Here is a 16,425-nt window from a genome sequence, read left to right on the forward strand (position 1 = left end):
GTAATATGCAATACAGGCTGCAAATATTGCTCATGTTGGGCCAATTCAATTCAATTCAATTTTTATTGGCTCAAAAAGCAAAATCAAGGCCATTTAGGGAACAGGGAGTTATGTACAGGAAGGGTGGTCATACAAAGAGTTCAGGTCATTTCTGGTCAAGAGAGACTTTGAACCGAGCGGTCGTCCGGCATCTTCACTATCTCGTCCGGCAGCTTATTCTACGGATCCGCAACCCGGACGGAGAAAGCCCCCTCTCCTTCGATTGAGATGAAATCGTCGTAGATAGAGCTTTTCGGAGTCAGTAATCAGTTCTAATTTCTCACTGGTTCACAGAGAACTTGAAAATATTCTTGTGTGGGAAAATCTCGAAATATTTCCAAAACGTTTTACTCTTTTACTCTTTTACTTGTTTAAGTCATTTGACTGTGGCCATGCTGGAGCACCGCCTTTAATCGAGCATATCGACCCCGGGACTTATTCTTTGTAAGCCCAGTACTTATTCTATCGGTCTCTTTTGCCGAACCGCTAGGTGACGAGGACATAAACACAACAGCATCGGCTGTCAAGCAATGCTAGGGAGACAAACACAGACATACAAATGCATACACACATACACACATATATATATACATATATACGACAGGCTTCTTTCAGTTTCCGTCTACCAAATCCACTCACAAGGCATTAGTCGGCCCGGGGCTATAGCAGAAGACACTTGCCCAAGATGTCACGCAGTGGGACTGAACCCAGAACCACGTGGTTGGTTAGCAAGCTATTTACCACACAGCCACTCCTGCGTTTGTTTACATTATTTACATTTGACAGATCTTGTAAATAATGTACATAATTCCTCATCTCTTAAATATAGAACTGAAAAGTTTGTTGTTAAGTCATTGTCATTGAAGGTGTCTGTAAACAATACAGCGACCTCGTTTTGCTTTGTGCGGTGTGTGGACTAGTCTATATTTCGCTTACTTACGAAACATTGATTGAAAGTCTGTGAGACCGTTAATACTTTTCAATTCCTTATATTCTATTTCTAACCGCATGGCTACGAAGCGGACTTATTCGAGAATTCTTTTCTTTTTTTTTTTGTTGCATTATTTCCATAATAAGCAAGAACAAAGGTTATCAACAGCATTGGCGGATGATACAGTTGACTGAACCTAACCAACCTACAGTTTACGGTTTAAAAAAACGTTGATTCTGTCCCTATAAAATTTCCAGTTTGACTTGATGCTGTCCACCTCAAATGCATCACCCTTTTAAGTGCCATGTGAAATCATCTTTGTTGATAGACTTTCAAATTAGAATTAAAAAGTAATCTGGTGCCATACTGTTTTAATCCTACAAAAGAGGACTTATAATCCATCTTTCGTAGATTAATTAAATAAGTACCATTAGCGGCCAGATTCAGCGAACATTTGCATATAAATTTTGTTGGTTGCTATTAAGCGTTCACTGTCAATATATCTACTTGACCGAAGTTTTTGACATAGTTGACAATGACAGTTATAATACTGTAATAAAGTATACTAAATATTGGAGAAATAGAAGAGAGGGATATAGACGGCTGACTGATTCAGGCTTTATGCATATAATAAAGAACAATAGACGACTGACTGATCTAATACGTTATTGCTTTGTTGATCCACTTAATGCTTTTTTTTCTGTATTTGACTGTTCAACCTGGCTCAAACTAAAATGGAGTCACTCCATTTCAGTTTGATTATTTTGTACCATTTTGTGCTGTGATTACCGTCTCAGTTTTATCTGAGTGATATATGATGTAAAATAGCTTTTAGTAATCCTGTATTAGGCCATTAACGGCTTTATTTCTGTCATAGATAGCGGAGAATCTTCCAGAATTAGAAAATCGTGAGACATTCATTGAACGAGAGCGGCTAAAGAATTTTCTGTAAAGAAGGCAACCTATTTTGTACAGTGTGTAGCTTTAATTACCTTTCGTTTTCATACGAAACGATTGTTTAAAATCTGAATGAGCTGGTCGCACAGTTTCCGTCTTCCAAATTCACTCACATGGTGTTGTTCATCCCGGGGCATTTGCTCGAGATGCCGCACAGTGGGACGGAACCTTAACTACACAGCCACACCTGCGCCTGTCTGTGATTTTATTCTAAGTATATTTAACCTTCCTTTGTTTAAAATGTCATAAATAGTAAAGGAGAATACCCATTTATTTACTGGCCTTGTCTGTCCCTTCTGTGTTTAGCCCCTTGTTTTTACAAGGGACTAAACACAGAATGGACAAACAAGGCCAGAAAAACGATTAAGTCGATTATATCGACTCCAGTGCGTAACTGGTACTTAATTTATCGACCCCGAAAGGATGAAAGGTAAAGTCGACCTCGGCGGAATTTGAACTCAGAACGTAACGGCAGACGAAATACGGCTATGCATTTCGCCCGGCGCGCTAACGTTTCTGCCAGCTCGCCGCCTTAATAAATAGTAAAGAAGAATACCAATCAGCCGAATGAATACTTACATCAGGTTTACGAATTCATTCCTGCTTTCTTTTGGTTTCATGGCATTTCATATATTTTAGATTCATTTACGTTTAGGAAAATACTAAGTATTTATTTGCAATTAAGGTATCGCTTTATGTTGAGGAAGTTCACTTCGAAGTCACATTGTTTCTGATTCGAACCCACTCTACAACACATTGGGCAAGTGTATAATATTTCCAGCATAAACTAAACTGCAGGCCCCGAGGAAGGTTTGCGTCCATAATTAGTTAGTATAACTGTTCAAAAGTGGGGCTAATTTACTTGCGGTGAGGAAGAGACGTCTAACATTTCGGACAGCTTCCATAGTCTCAAGTCGACCAATGCCTTGAAGGTAGAAGAAAACTATGCAGAAGATCGTTGTATTAGTTCTGGTGGTTTGGTGCCTCATAAGCATCTGTAGCTATTTTGTTGTGTCACTGAATAGATGGACTGACAACCTAAAAAGAGGTTACTGCTCCTTTTAAAAAGACAACGTCCCACAAACAATTAACGCAACAGAATCTCGAGATACACAAGACTTGGTACTGTTTCCACATTTAAAGTTCAATACACTTGACCATTGAAAGCAGGTTTTACTTTATCATTGGTAGTAGTCTATTCTACTAATAATTATCTATCTACTATATCTATCTATCTATCCACTTTCGTCTGTCGTTACGTTCTGAGTTCAAATTCTGCCGAGGTCGACTTTGCCTTTTATTCTTTCGGGGTCGATAAAGTACCAGTTTCGCACTGGGGTCGATGTAATCGACTTAATCCCTTTGTCTGTCCTTGTTTGTCCACTCTATGTTTAGCCCCTTGTGGGCAGTAAAGAAATATATATCTATCTATCCAGTCGGGCAACTTGCTTGGACCAATGCCTCTCTTCCACGTCAGATGTCCCGATCTTTCATTGAAGTCTTCTCGATTTGATATCCAATTAAAAAAATTACTATTTGTAAATCTCACGAGAGATATTCAGCAACAGTACTTTCGAGTAAAGAGTTTTGCCGACATAACCTGACAGTCCTGTTGCTGTAATTTAGCCCCAGGAGACATAGTCTCCAGCTGGCTATACGATATGATCTGTGTCCCTTGTTCGAAAATATAAGGACACAGATCGTGTCGTATAGCCAGCTGGAGATGATGTCTCCTGGGGCTAAATTACAGCAACATTCGTCCTAAGCCAGGACTGCCGTGTTATGTTGGCAAAAATCTTGATATCCAATATCTTGCACAAATTTTCTTGGTTTTCCGATACCTTATCTAAGATATCATATAAAAGAGAAACTTGTTAGTTTAAAATATGAAAGTCTATTTAATGTTCGAAAGCTCAAGATTTGATTAAAACACTTGAACATTGACGAGCCGGTCATGTAAAGGGTAAGGGTAAAGACCCCCTTCGGTCATGAATGACCATGGGATTGCACCTAGAAAGTTACCCTCCTAGAAACAAGTCTGGGCAAGGTTGTTTTATGGAAGACCAGCAGTCGCCCATGCATACCAGCCTCCCCTCTCCACACCACCAGTGTTATCCAAGGGAAAGACAAAGGTCGATACAGCTTGGCACCAGTGACGTCGCAACTCATTTCTACAGCTGAGTGAACTGGAGCAACGTGAAATAAAGTGCCTTGCTCAAGAACACAACACGCAGCCCGGTCCGGGATTCGAGCTCACAACCTCACGATCGTAAGCTCGACGCTCTAACCACTGAGCCATGCGCCGGTCATGTACTTCTTGTGTAATATGTATACCATTTATTATAAACGGTATTTCACGCTCTCAGGTATTTAAGTTAGTGCTAGTTAGATTTATCATGACTTAAGTCATCTCGTAATTGGAATCGTTTGTTGTCATTGGGTGTTTATCGACAAAAAGAGACGTCAGTCTTTAAGGTCATTTTATGGAAATAGTGGAAGCACTCCGTCGGTTACGACGACGAGGGTTCCGGTCGATCCGAATCAACGGAACAGCCTGCTCGTGAAATTAACGTGTAAGTGGCTGAGCACTCCACAGACACGTGTACCCTTAACGTAGTTCTCGGGGATATTCAGCGTGACACAGAGAGTGACAAGGCCGGCCCTTTGAAATACAGGTACAACAGAAACAGGAAGTAAGAGTGAGAGAAAGTTGTGGTGAAAGAGCACAGCGGGGATCACGACCATCCCCTGCTGGAGCTTCGTGGAGCTTTAGGTGTTTTCGCTCAATAAACACAACGCCCGGTCTGGGAATCGAAACCGCGATCCTATGACCGCGAGTCCGCTGCCCTAACCACTGGGCCATTGCGCCTCCACTTATGGAAATAGTAAATATGATTTAAACAAATATTTTTGCTCGTAGTCGTCTAAATACTTCTCCTACTATAGGTGTGCCTTGTATAATTAAATTTGATCACAGCCTGTCATTGCTTTCACCTCTGGTTATGAAGAACCGAAAGTAATGTTTTTATCCCGATTTTACTTTTGCCAAAAACCTGTCTCTCTGATGTCTTCCAGAGATCAATATTCTGCTTCCTCACTAGAATATACTGGATCGTGAGATGATCACTTTTCACGCTCACACACACACACATACACACACTCTAACATATCCTGCCTAGATCCTACATTTACTGGAATTTTTAGGTAATCTCTCTTCAAGGCTGTACTACCATTAAGAGGCGTCCAACCGCATTTGGATGTGAACATAAAATCCAACAAAACCCAAGTTACAGCGCTGAACTTTACTGCTTCGCTCATTGTGATGGATAACATGCTTTAGAAGTTCCCTAAGCTAAGCTAGCGGAGCTCACAAAGGCATCAAAGGTAGGCTGAGTTAATTAACAGGTGCTCTCTCTCAAAACTTTCCATCCAGCCGCAAATCAAATGAATGCCGGTTAACAAATCAAATTACATGCACTTTAACAACATCAATTTGATCTTCCAATATGGCTCCAATTGTTGGCTCTAGTTAAAAAGCAGCATGGAAAGACTCAGGATAGTTTGCATGCAATATTATTAGAGATAGCAGTCCCCATGCAAAATATACATCACACCATATAAAAGAATTTTATTTTCATACTTACTAATCATTTCTAAATTTCTCTGCTACACGTGTTTCTTGAGGTTCTTTTACCGTTCATTAAACACGCAGTCTTTTACAGGAACATTTCTGAAACTCAACCCCAATCGTCAGGCTTCTAAGTATATTTGTCTGTTAATTACATTCGTAACTGTTAAAATATTAAAATATAGAAATTGCTATTGAATTATAATAAAGTTATTTAGAAACCTGACGATTGGGGTTGAGTTTAAGAAATGTTCCTGTAAAACACTGCGTGTTTAATGAACGGTAAAAGAACCTCAAGAAACACGTGTAGCAGAGAAATTTAGAAATGACTAGTAAGTATTAAAATAAAATTCTTTTATATGGTGTAATGTATATTTTGCATGGGGACTGCTGTCTCTAAGTAACATATATTTCCTTATTGAGAGTAATTCATTTTATTTGAGTCCCTGTGATGCCGGAATTTTTATTCCCTAATAAATAAAATAAAATAATATATATATATATATATGCGTGTGTTTGTGTGTGTGCTGTACTATATAGTATTATAGACACTACTGAAGATCTACATGATTTCCAGTCCATGATATCAAACGAGCAGCCCTATATTAAAGCAGGCTGTAATAGTTTGGTGTTCGAAATTCACTCGCGTATATCTTAGGTCTCCAAAAGCTGGTTTATATTGTGTATGTCTCAAATAACAATCAAACGTATACGCTCCTCGCCATAGTGCAGAATGAACGGCCCCAGGTAATCTAACTGAAATGGGACTGAATTTATTATAGGTTGGAAATGCCACTAAATGCAGAAAAACTATGTTAAATAAAAATGGATTATGCCAGCCTATGCACGTATTTGGATCGGGGTAGTAATATCCTAGGTCACTTCAATCAATTATATTCTGTTCTTGTATTTTTCTAATACTTAGTATACTTTATTACAATCATAAAGCCGTTATTGTGAAATGTGAACTAAGATTGAGCTGGGTTCTTGAAAGTGAATATATGATAATAACCTACGAAGCTGACACGCTGTTTGGCCATTTGTGCCCTTTATTTATTAATTGATTTATGAGGGATTATTCATTGATATATGGTTTTGTAAGGCTGCTTTTACAAGATTTGAACTCAAATAATATGGCACCAGTTTCTTTTTCAATTTTAGTTAAAAGTCAACGCAAGTTTCAGAAGGTTTCACGTTGTATTTAAGAGTTGATATGGACAACATCATGTTCGTTTTTGTATCTTGATGGGATGAGATCCAATGTTATTTAACCGTAAATTACTGGTTAGTTTTAGCTGGCTATATCATTCACCGATGCCGTTGATAAAACTAGTTCTTGCTTACTACGAAAATAATAGAAAAAAACCCCCTGTAAATCAGTGTTTTCCTGGATGCTTGTAAGTAATGAATCTAGTCTTTAGCATTTTGACTTTCCTTACTGTCGGTGGATAAGTATTAAATGGCATTGATTACAGTTCAGGCCCCTTATGTAATTTATCAATTTGATTTATTAGCTACTTGCTTGGTTAACATTTATTTTCCTCCTCCTTCAGACAGTTTATTTGGATTCCTCGACAAATATAGTCATAGGCACAAGAAATGGCTGTGTTGCTAAGGAATTCGCTTCGGAAATACGAGGTTCTTTGTTCGAAGCCATTGCATAGCACCTTGTGTGCTTGTGTGTGTGTGTGTGTGTGTGTGAGTGTGTGTGTGTGTGTGTTTTCTACAGCATTGCATTGCCCAATGTACTGTGGATGAAATTTGATTGGCTTTGTGTTTCTATATCCATTTCAGTGTTACTGTTGTGGCTCGTAACGAAGCGGTTCAACAGAAAGAGACCGATAAAATAAGTATCAAACTGGAATAATGCAGTAATCGATATGGCCCTGCGGCGATCTGGCAGAAACGTTAGCACATCGGGCGAAATGCGTAGCCGTATTTCGTCTGCCGTTACGTTCTGAGTTCAAATTCCGCCGAGGTCGACTTTGCCTTTCATCCTTTCGGGGTCGATTAAATAAGCACCAGTAACGCACTGGGGTCGATATAATCGACTTAATCCATTTGTCTGTCCTTGTTTGTCCCCTCTGTGTTTAGCCCCTTATGGGTAGTAAAGAAATAGATATGGCCCTGCATGGCTACAGTTCAATAACTGAAACTCGTGAAAGAATAAATCACCATTGCTTCAAATCCCCAACTCTCTCTCCCTCCTAGTTTACTTAATTATAAAGAAGAAATAAAATTTTGCAGCGAAAATGGGAAAATGTACATCCGAGGTTCATTAGACACGCGTATTTACATTGACCTGGAATAAATTAAAAATGTATCGATCTTTTCATTAAATCGTATGTAAATACTTATTCAATTCTCTGTATTTCTATAATACTTTGCGTTGGAAGTGAGAAAACATTTCCTTAAAAAGATATTTCTTGATTCTTTTACGTTTCATACACATATACGCATTTACGTCTGTGTATATTTTTATGTTAATTATCAAACGTTTATTCGACTAATTATTTCTATGTAAAATTAGAAAATTAGATATATATATTTACGAAGTCGAGACAGATATCTGCAGCTAGCAGGCTTTTGCTACTCTAGATCGATGATGGGCAAAAACCCTGAAACATGCGTGTCTCTAGATGCAGGCCTAGCTGTTGGGGGTATTTGTCTCCCCTTCGTAAATATATAAGGACACAGTAAATGTGTCGACGCCGACAGGAAGCGTTCGATGCTTCCTAGGGCTAAACAGCGGTGGTGTAATCCCCTACTGTCACGTTAAATTGACAGTATACAACTATTATATTTCTATGTATTTATACGTTTATCGGTTTTGAAAATAATTCACTTTTACAGTTATTTGTAAAAAAATGAATGCAGTGTCGTGCATAGTTCGTTCAAACTTTGACTAACTTGCTCTGTAGACTGTCGTCTTTGTTCAAATTCTGTTTCTTCTCCAGTACGGTAATTTAATCCATCTATTTTGTTAGTTAGAATAACTAAATTTCTGTTAGTTTCTTTCAATTCTTTTAATATGTCCTCGTTGGTAATTTTATCCGATAAGTTTGTAGTAGGATTTGGTAGCATTTTCCGTTCCACGTGTGGTAAATAGTAATAGTAACACTCGAAACATCAAAATAAATATCCCTTTCAATTTGGCAAAAAGGATTTGCACAATAGTTTCTGATAGAACAACTCGAGACCTTCGTCTTCAAGACCTCAAAACAACGCTTACTGAAAGACAATACCCACCCTCACTTATAGACGAGGGAATTAAGCGTACCAAACAATTAGACATAAAAACACTAAGAACAACAAAACATAACACCACACCTCATCTCAAAACTCTATTATTTATATCAACACAGAACCCCAGAAACACTGAGGTATTCAACACTATTGTGCAAAATCTTCCTTTACTAACTAGAGATCCAAAAATGAACGATATCCTGAAAACGCACAAACAAATCAAATGCAAAAAGCAACTCAAATCGCTAAAGAGACTACTAACAAATACGAAGCTTTACAAAACAACCACGAAACCAACGGTTAAAAAATGTGGACACCCGAACTGTGGAACCTGCCCCAACCTACTTGAAAGCTCGGATTTCTTTTTCAAACAAGGACAGAGGTTCACAAATAAAACTAGTTTCCCCTGTGCCTCTCAGAACCTAATTTATGTTAGCCACTACACACATTTATGCTCTCTCCTTGTTTTCTGTGTCCCCTTCTGTAGAAGAGCGTAGGCTCGAAACGTAAAAGACTTTTTTATATTCCTGAGCGTTATACTAATACATCTGTTTGTTTTGTACACCACCTGTCTTCGTCTTTTGTTGTTGTTTTTCGTAAACTCTCCCTATACATACTTACATATATATGTATGTATATATGTATGTATATATGTATGTATATATATATGTATGTATATATGTATGTATATATGTATGTATATATGTATGTATGTATGTATGTATGTATGTATATATATGTATGTATATATATATGTATGTATATATATGTATGTATATATGTATGTATATATGTATGTATATATGTATGCATATATGTATATATGTATGTATATATGTATGTATGTATATATGTATGTATATATGTATGTATATATGTATGTATGTATGTATGTATTCGTTTTTCAATATTATTATGTATACGTATAACTCCCTATGGCTTTCTTTCTGCTAGTGAAATTGTTCCGTTGTACTCTCTTAAGCACACGTGGCCTTGTTTACTTTGTATTTCGTCTCGACCTGTTATTATTTTTTTTAGACATATTCGTTAGATTCTTATGTTATAGTTTTACTACACACATAGACTTGCATACACATTGATATGTCTTTCTTTTTCGTTTTCTTTTTCGTCGTCTCCCACTGTTTTTTTTTTTTTTTTGTTAGCATTATTTTTCCCTTTCATAATTTTGTTTGCAAATTATCCGATTTTTCCTTATTACCCCATGTGTATTCTCTTATTATTGTATCTTATTTTATTTTTATTTTTATTTTATTTTATTTTATTTTATTTCTTCTTATTAAACTTTTTTGATGTTCTCCAAAAGATTCCTCACACTGATGAGAATGACAATGCATAAATCAAATTTTAATTATGATTATAATTACTATGATTAAAATTTTTTTCACACATGCATTGTGTTTCGAAACCTGCGTATGCATTGAATCCAGTTTTGTAATAAAATTATTTCTGATTCAACATCTTTTCTCTATTTTTTTATACTTGTTTCTGGTATATTCTTATACCCATAACGAAACACCTCAAATATTATTTTCATATTCTTATTACCCGCTTTGGCTGATTTTTATGAATATGATGAATCTTTACTAGAAATCATTTTTTCTCCCCTTTTGGATCCCTTTTGGGACTTTTCGATCCGTGACGTGACGTCCATTTCGAGGTATGGTATAACTCTCAATTCCCAAGTTTGGCGCCAGCCCCTCCTGTATCTTCCACACACATATCACGGCATACCTCTCCCGTCTTCGCTCCAGATAGTAGAGTCGTAGTTCTTTCAGTCTCTCCCAGTAGCCCAGCTGTTCCATTGATGCAATTTTCGTTGTGTAGTATCGCTGAACCGCCTCGAGTTCTACTATTGATCCTACTCCTACAGTGTAAGGTGGCCACAGTTGAGAGCAGTAGTCCAGACGGCTGAGGACAAATGTCTTCCATAGGACCAGCATAGTTTCCTGGCCCCTTGTTCTGAAGCTTCTCAGAATCCACCTGGCCATTCACCTGCACACTGTGACCATCTTGATAACATGCATGTGAAACTAGGCATCGTTGCGCATATCAATCTCAAGATCACGCACCGTATGTGATTCTAGGATTGCCGCTCCTTTTGGTTCAAAGTATCGTTGTTGTGACTTCAGAGCACTTATTAGCTGGTAGCGGAGGGCTTGGAATTTGCTTGCATCAAATTGCATGTTGTCCTCAGCCCACTTATATATGGCATCTAGGTCTTTCCGTAGAAGATTGGCATCAGAAGGTTCCTTGACTGCTGGTACTAGTTTTGCGTATTCGGCACAGCTAGTAAGTGTGACTATCTGTGTAACTGATGACATGTCTGAAAGAGCCACCATGAACAACAGTTGCCCCAATACAGTTCCCTGAGGCACTCCACTTTCTATCAATGTCTCCGTGGAGAGGGCTCCATTGGCTGCTACAGCCTGGCTTCTGTCTTTTAAGAAGTCATGCAACCACTCTCCGATATTCCCAGTTATGCCGAGTTTCCGTAGTTTGTGACATATCATCCCATGATCAACCTCATCTAACACGTTTGCAAAGTCGAGACATATCACGTCTACATTTGGGCGATTCGTTAATTGCTTCAACACCCAGTCATAGTGTTGCAAAAGCTGTGTAAAGCAGCTTCTGCTTGAGCGAAAGCCATGCTGAGTATCAGAAAGCAAGTAATTATCTTCAGGGAACGCAATTAGTTTCTTCCTGACAATGCGCTCAATGACTTTGCTGACATGAGAAGTTAGAGAGACAGGTCTATAATCATTAGCGTCTACTCTGCCATCTCCCTTATGGATAGGGCATATAATTCCTTCCTTTAACATTTTGGAAAGTCTCACAGTTGTGAAGAAGCTCTGAAAGAGAATCTGAAGTGGTCTCGTTAGAGCCCCCTTTACATTTCTTTGGGAGGATTGCTGGAAATCCATCAGGACCTGATGCTGAGTTTGAGCTCATCTCATAAATTCTTGATACCACATCAGTTTCCTCTATGTTGATGCTGTGAATAATTGCCATTTTGTTGCGTAGATCTGTGGAGCCAAAAAACTCATCAGGCATAGCTACTTGCAAGTGTCCGAGTGAATTTGTGAAAGCACTCTTGTATTGCACATTCAGTATTTCACTGATCCTCTGGGAGTCTGCAGTCATCAAGAAGAAGCCCTATTTTGCACCGTACTGAAGCAGATTCTTTTGCATATCTTTAGAAGGCTTTAGGGTTTGTCTTAATATTTTTGACAGCCCTGGTCTCTTTTCTGCCCTCTCTTTTTCATGGGATCGTTTGAGTTCATTTTCGATTTCGAGGTGGGATCATTTGTTATCCTTTAGTGGCCCATTTAGACGATTTGAGATTTTTGCCCGTCGTCTCATTAGAATCCTCCTATCCCTGTGTATTATATGTTTCTGTTGGCTTGGCATTCTCCCTGGAGCAAACTCACTGCAGATGTCATGCATGATTGTCATAAAGTGTTGTAGCTTTATGTCAATGTCTTTTATAGAGAGACTGGCTGACCAATTATGTTCCATGACCTCTTTCTCGATACCCTTCCAATCAGATTTGTAAAAGTTCAGGCTGAAGAGGATTTGGGTACTTCCAGTAGCCTGCATGTCTGTAGTCTTCTGAGGACCCATACATTGTTAGTTCTATTAAGTTATGGTCCGAGAAAATCTCTGGATATATATATATATATATATATATATATATATATATATTCTCTTATTACTTGTTTCATTTATTTGACTGTGGCTATTCTGTCGCTATCCTTAGGCCAAACAGATCAACCCAGGGATTTTTTCTTCTGAAGCCAAGTACTTGTTCTATTGGGTTCTTTTGCTGAACTGCTAGGTTACAGGGATGTAAACACACCAACACCAGTTGTCAAGCGTTGATGAGGTGGGGACAAACAGTCACAGAGGTACAAACATCTCTCTCTCACTCTCTCTCTCTCTCTCTCCCTCTTTCTGTGTGTATATATATATAATATATATATATATATATATATTTTAATTTAGAGATAGTAAGCCCCTTCATCCCACCATATAAAAGAATTTTAATTTAATTTCATACTTACTACTTATATCTCGGCTATATATATATATAAACAATTGCAGCGTGGCGTGTACGTGTATTAGACCAGTATGGTTACACCTTTTGGGCTGAAACGATTAAAAGAACATATATATATATATATATATATATATATATATATATATATATATCACGTGATCGACCAGACTATCAGATGTTGCTACACGTCTCTGGTCACAATGCGCTTCGCATTGTTTTAGCCTTCAAATGATGCCACCCCGCTGGCTAAGCGAGCAGGCCAACAGAAGAAAGAGTGAGAGAAAGTTGCGGCGAAAGAGTACAGCAGGGATCGCCACCACACCCTGCTGGAGCCTCGTGGAGCTTCTTTAGGTGTTTTCGCTCAATAAACACTGACAAAGCCCGGCCTGGGAATCGAAACCGCGATCCTACGTCCGGGAGTCCGCTACCCTAACCACTGGGCCATTGTGCCTCCATATATATATATATATATATATATATCACGTGACCGACCAGACCATCAGGTGTTGTTACACATCGCTGGTCACAATGCGTTCGCATTGTTTTAGCCTTCGAATGACACCACCCCGCTGGCTAAGCGAGCAGGCTATATATATATATATATATATATATATATATATATATATATGAGAGAGAGAGAGAGAGAGAGAGCTATCAATTAGATTCCGCTGCAGTGCACCTTATGCAAGTCCCGTTTTTTGTGGCTTTGGGCTGACCCATACTTTATGAGCGGAACAAGCGAAAAGAAATCTATGGAGAAAGCCCATTAGATGGAGTGTACCTGTGATTTAGAAGTCTTGTCTTGTCACACTGTGTCACGCTGATCTCTGCTTTAAATATAGATTAAGGTTGCGCGTGTCTGGAAAATACAGTCACTTCGCTTCCACACCAATTCACTGAGCCTGGTAGTTCAATTAATCGAACAGCTGAACACTCATGATCGGAATTCTAACCAATCCATATGTGTGTAGAGAGAGAGAGGAAGAGAGAGAGAGAGGGGAGAGAGAGATTTGTGTGTGAATTTATCTTTTAAAGTTATATATATATATAGGCGTAGGTGTGGCTATGTGGTAAGTAGCTTGCTTACCAACCACATGGTTCTGGGTTCAGTCCCACTGCGTTGCACCTTGGGCAAGTGTCTTCTACTATAGCCTCTGGCCGACCAAAGCCTTGTGAGCGGATCTGGTAGACGGAAACTGAAAGAAGCCCGTCGTATATGTATATATATATATATATGTATGTGTATGTATGTATATGTGTGTATATGTTTGTGTGTCTGTGTTTGTCCCTCCAACATCGCTTGACAACCGATGCCGGTGTGTTTACGTCCCCGTAACTTAGCGGTTCGGCAAAAGAAAACCGATAGAATAAGTACTAGGCTTACAAAGAATAAGTCCTGGGGGGGGGGCGATTTGCTCGACTTGAAAGGCGGTGCTCCAGCATGGCCGCAGTCAAGTGACTGAAACAAGTAAAAAGAATAAAGAATAAAAAGAACATGTATGCATATGTAATGTATGTGTGTGTGTGTGGTGTGTTTTCTGTACTCATTTACATCCTTTTTCCTGGTCTATAATAATAATAATGTCACGAAAAATCCGATGGTAAAATTAGAAAATATCATATCAATCGAAGAAATGAAATGGAGAGAGAGAAAGAGAGAGATTTGATATGGACAATTCCTATCAACATTTGTTTAAGTTGACAAGTTCAAAAACTCCCGAAATATGACGGATTGTGAGTAAGTAGGTGGGGGTTTGAATTGGTTAAGTTTTGAAAAAAAAAAACTCGTCCAATTGAAAGTGCTCTCGTTTGGCGATTGAGATTGATTGAGTAAGCTTGCTTAATTAGTTAGAAGTGAGACGTTTCGTTTATTCGGTTGGATATGAATGAATTAATATAGCTAAAAACAATGTTGTTTAGATAACAGATTGAAAGTATATAGTGTTATATAGTCTGATGTATATCATTAGAAAATCCCATGACTGCAAGACTGCTAAAACTCCGTGGTTAGCCTCAGAATCACCATGAGAGAGAGAGAGAGAGAAAGAGACAGAGAGAGAGAAGGAGGAATTGGCTGACTGACTGACTGTGTCTGTGTGTGCGTGCATGCACGTGCGCGTCTGGGCGCGCTTCTCTGAATCTGATCGATTTTTTTTTGCTTCCCTCTCTGAATGGAAATCTCGAAGCTTTGCGCGCGCTCGTGTGTGTATGTGTTTATGTTTGAGGGACGGGTTTGTCAGCAGCCACAGCCATCATCATCAACAGCAGCACGGTACTTTACTTGCAACTAGCGCTGCTGGTGGTGGTAGTCGTGATTGTGTATTGTACATATCTCTCTTCTCCTCTCTATTGTGTTTGGCCTGGGACTTCATCTCATCTCTTGTTTTCTGCTACTTCAGATGACGACCACCGCTAGCATCTCCTCCATCGCTGCTGCTGCCGCCTCCACCGCTGCTACTTCTAGCGACAACAGCAAGTCAACGTCGCCTCTTTTATGTATAAGCAATTGGATTACACACACCGCGCTTCTGCGCGCGTGTGATCTCAGCGGAGAGTTGCCAAGACTTGTTGTTTCCCGTTGTATAATATTAAAAATGAACTCCACCAGCTGGTGACAAGCAAGCTCGGGTGAAAAAACGGACAAACCTTTAGATATACAATATATATATATATATACATATATACATATATATATATATATTGTTAAGTTAACAAGACTGTCGCGGATAAAGAGGGATAGAGACACAACGAGCGAAAGAGCTAGCGAGCGAGAGAGAGAGAGGAGAATTAAAGAAAAAGTATTATAAAATAACAACAGTGACACAGAATCGAAGGAATTCATGTGTTACCAAGCGTAACACTTCATTAATAAACGAGAGAGTGGAAGAAGTATTTATTATTACCAAGCATCAACACACATTTGTTTTCAAGTGTCCTCTGTTTTTTTCTCTGTAGGAAAAAAACCACTTCCAAAAATTTGCTACTTTTTCAAACCCCCTGTTCCCTTTTATATATTTCACCCCTCTTTTTTTACCTTAATTAGTTGAGTTTTCCTTAGAAAGCCCGTCTTCTTCTTTTTTGTTTCTTCCCTTCCTTTCCTTTTTCTTTTTTCTTTCTTTCTTTATTTGTCTTTTTCCAGGAAGTGAACTTACCATCTCTGTTGTTCGGAGATACTTCGATCCAATCAAATAATTTCAATTCGTTTTCTTTCACCCACTGCCTATATTGCTTATTTATTTAAACGCTTTCCGTCCTTCGCCTACACTCTGAAAAAAAAAATATATATATATCTCAACAATTATTCGATTATATTTGAGTCTGCATCTTTTACTATAGTTTTTGTTCCTTTGTTTTGATTTCGATTCCTTTACATTTAGTTGCTTTTATTTACTCTATGATAAATCCCTGTTAATTTATCATTATCATTATTATTATTATTATTATTATTATTATTATTATTATTATTATTATTATTATTATCATTATTATTATTATTCAGTAGTTTTATTTTTTTTATAGCGTGCTTTCACTTCACTACCGAGC

At 38.3% G+C, this 16,425-nt stretch overlaps 1 protein-coding gene across 5 annotated transcripts in view; it reads left to right on the top strand.

The window, feature by feature from the left end:
• Nucleotides 1–16,425, top strand: part of LOC115232440 (innexin unc-9) — a 677,230-nt gene that overhangs the window by 491,173 nt on the left and 169,632 nt on the right. The window lies entirely within an intron of this gene.

Source organism: Octopus sinensis, linkage group LG2, assembly GCF_006345805.1.
Source record: "Octopus sinensis linkage group LG2, ASM634580v1, whole genome shotgun sequence".
In the NCBI taxonomy this organism is placed as follows: domain Eukaryota; kingdom Metazoa; phylum Mollusca; class Cephalopoda; order Octopoda; family Octopodidae; genus Octopus; species Octopus sinensis.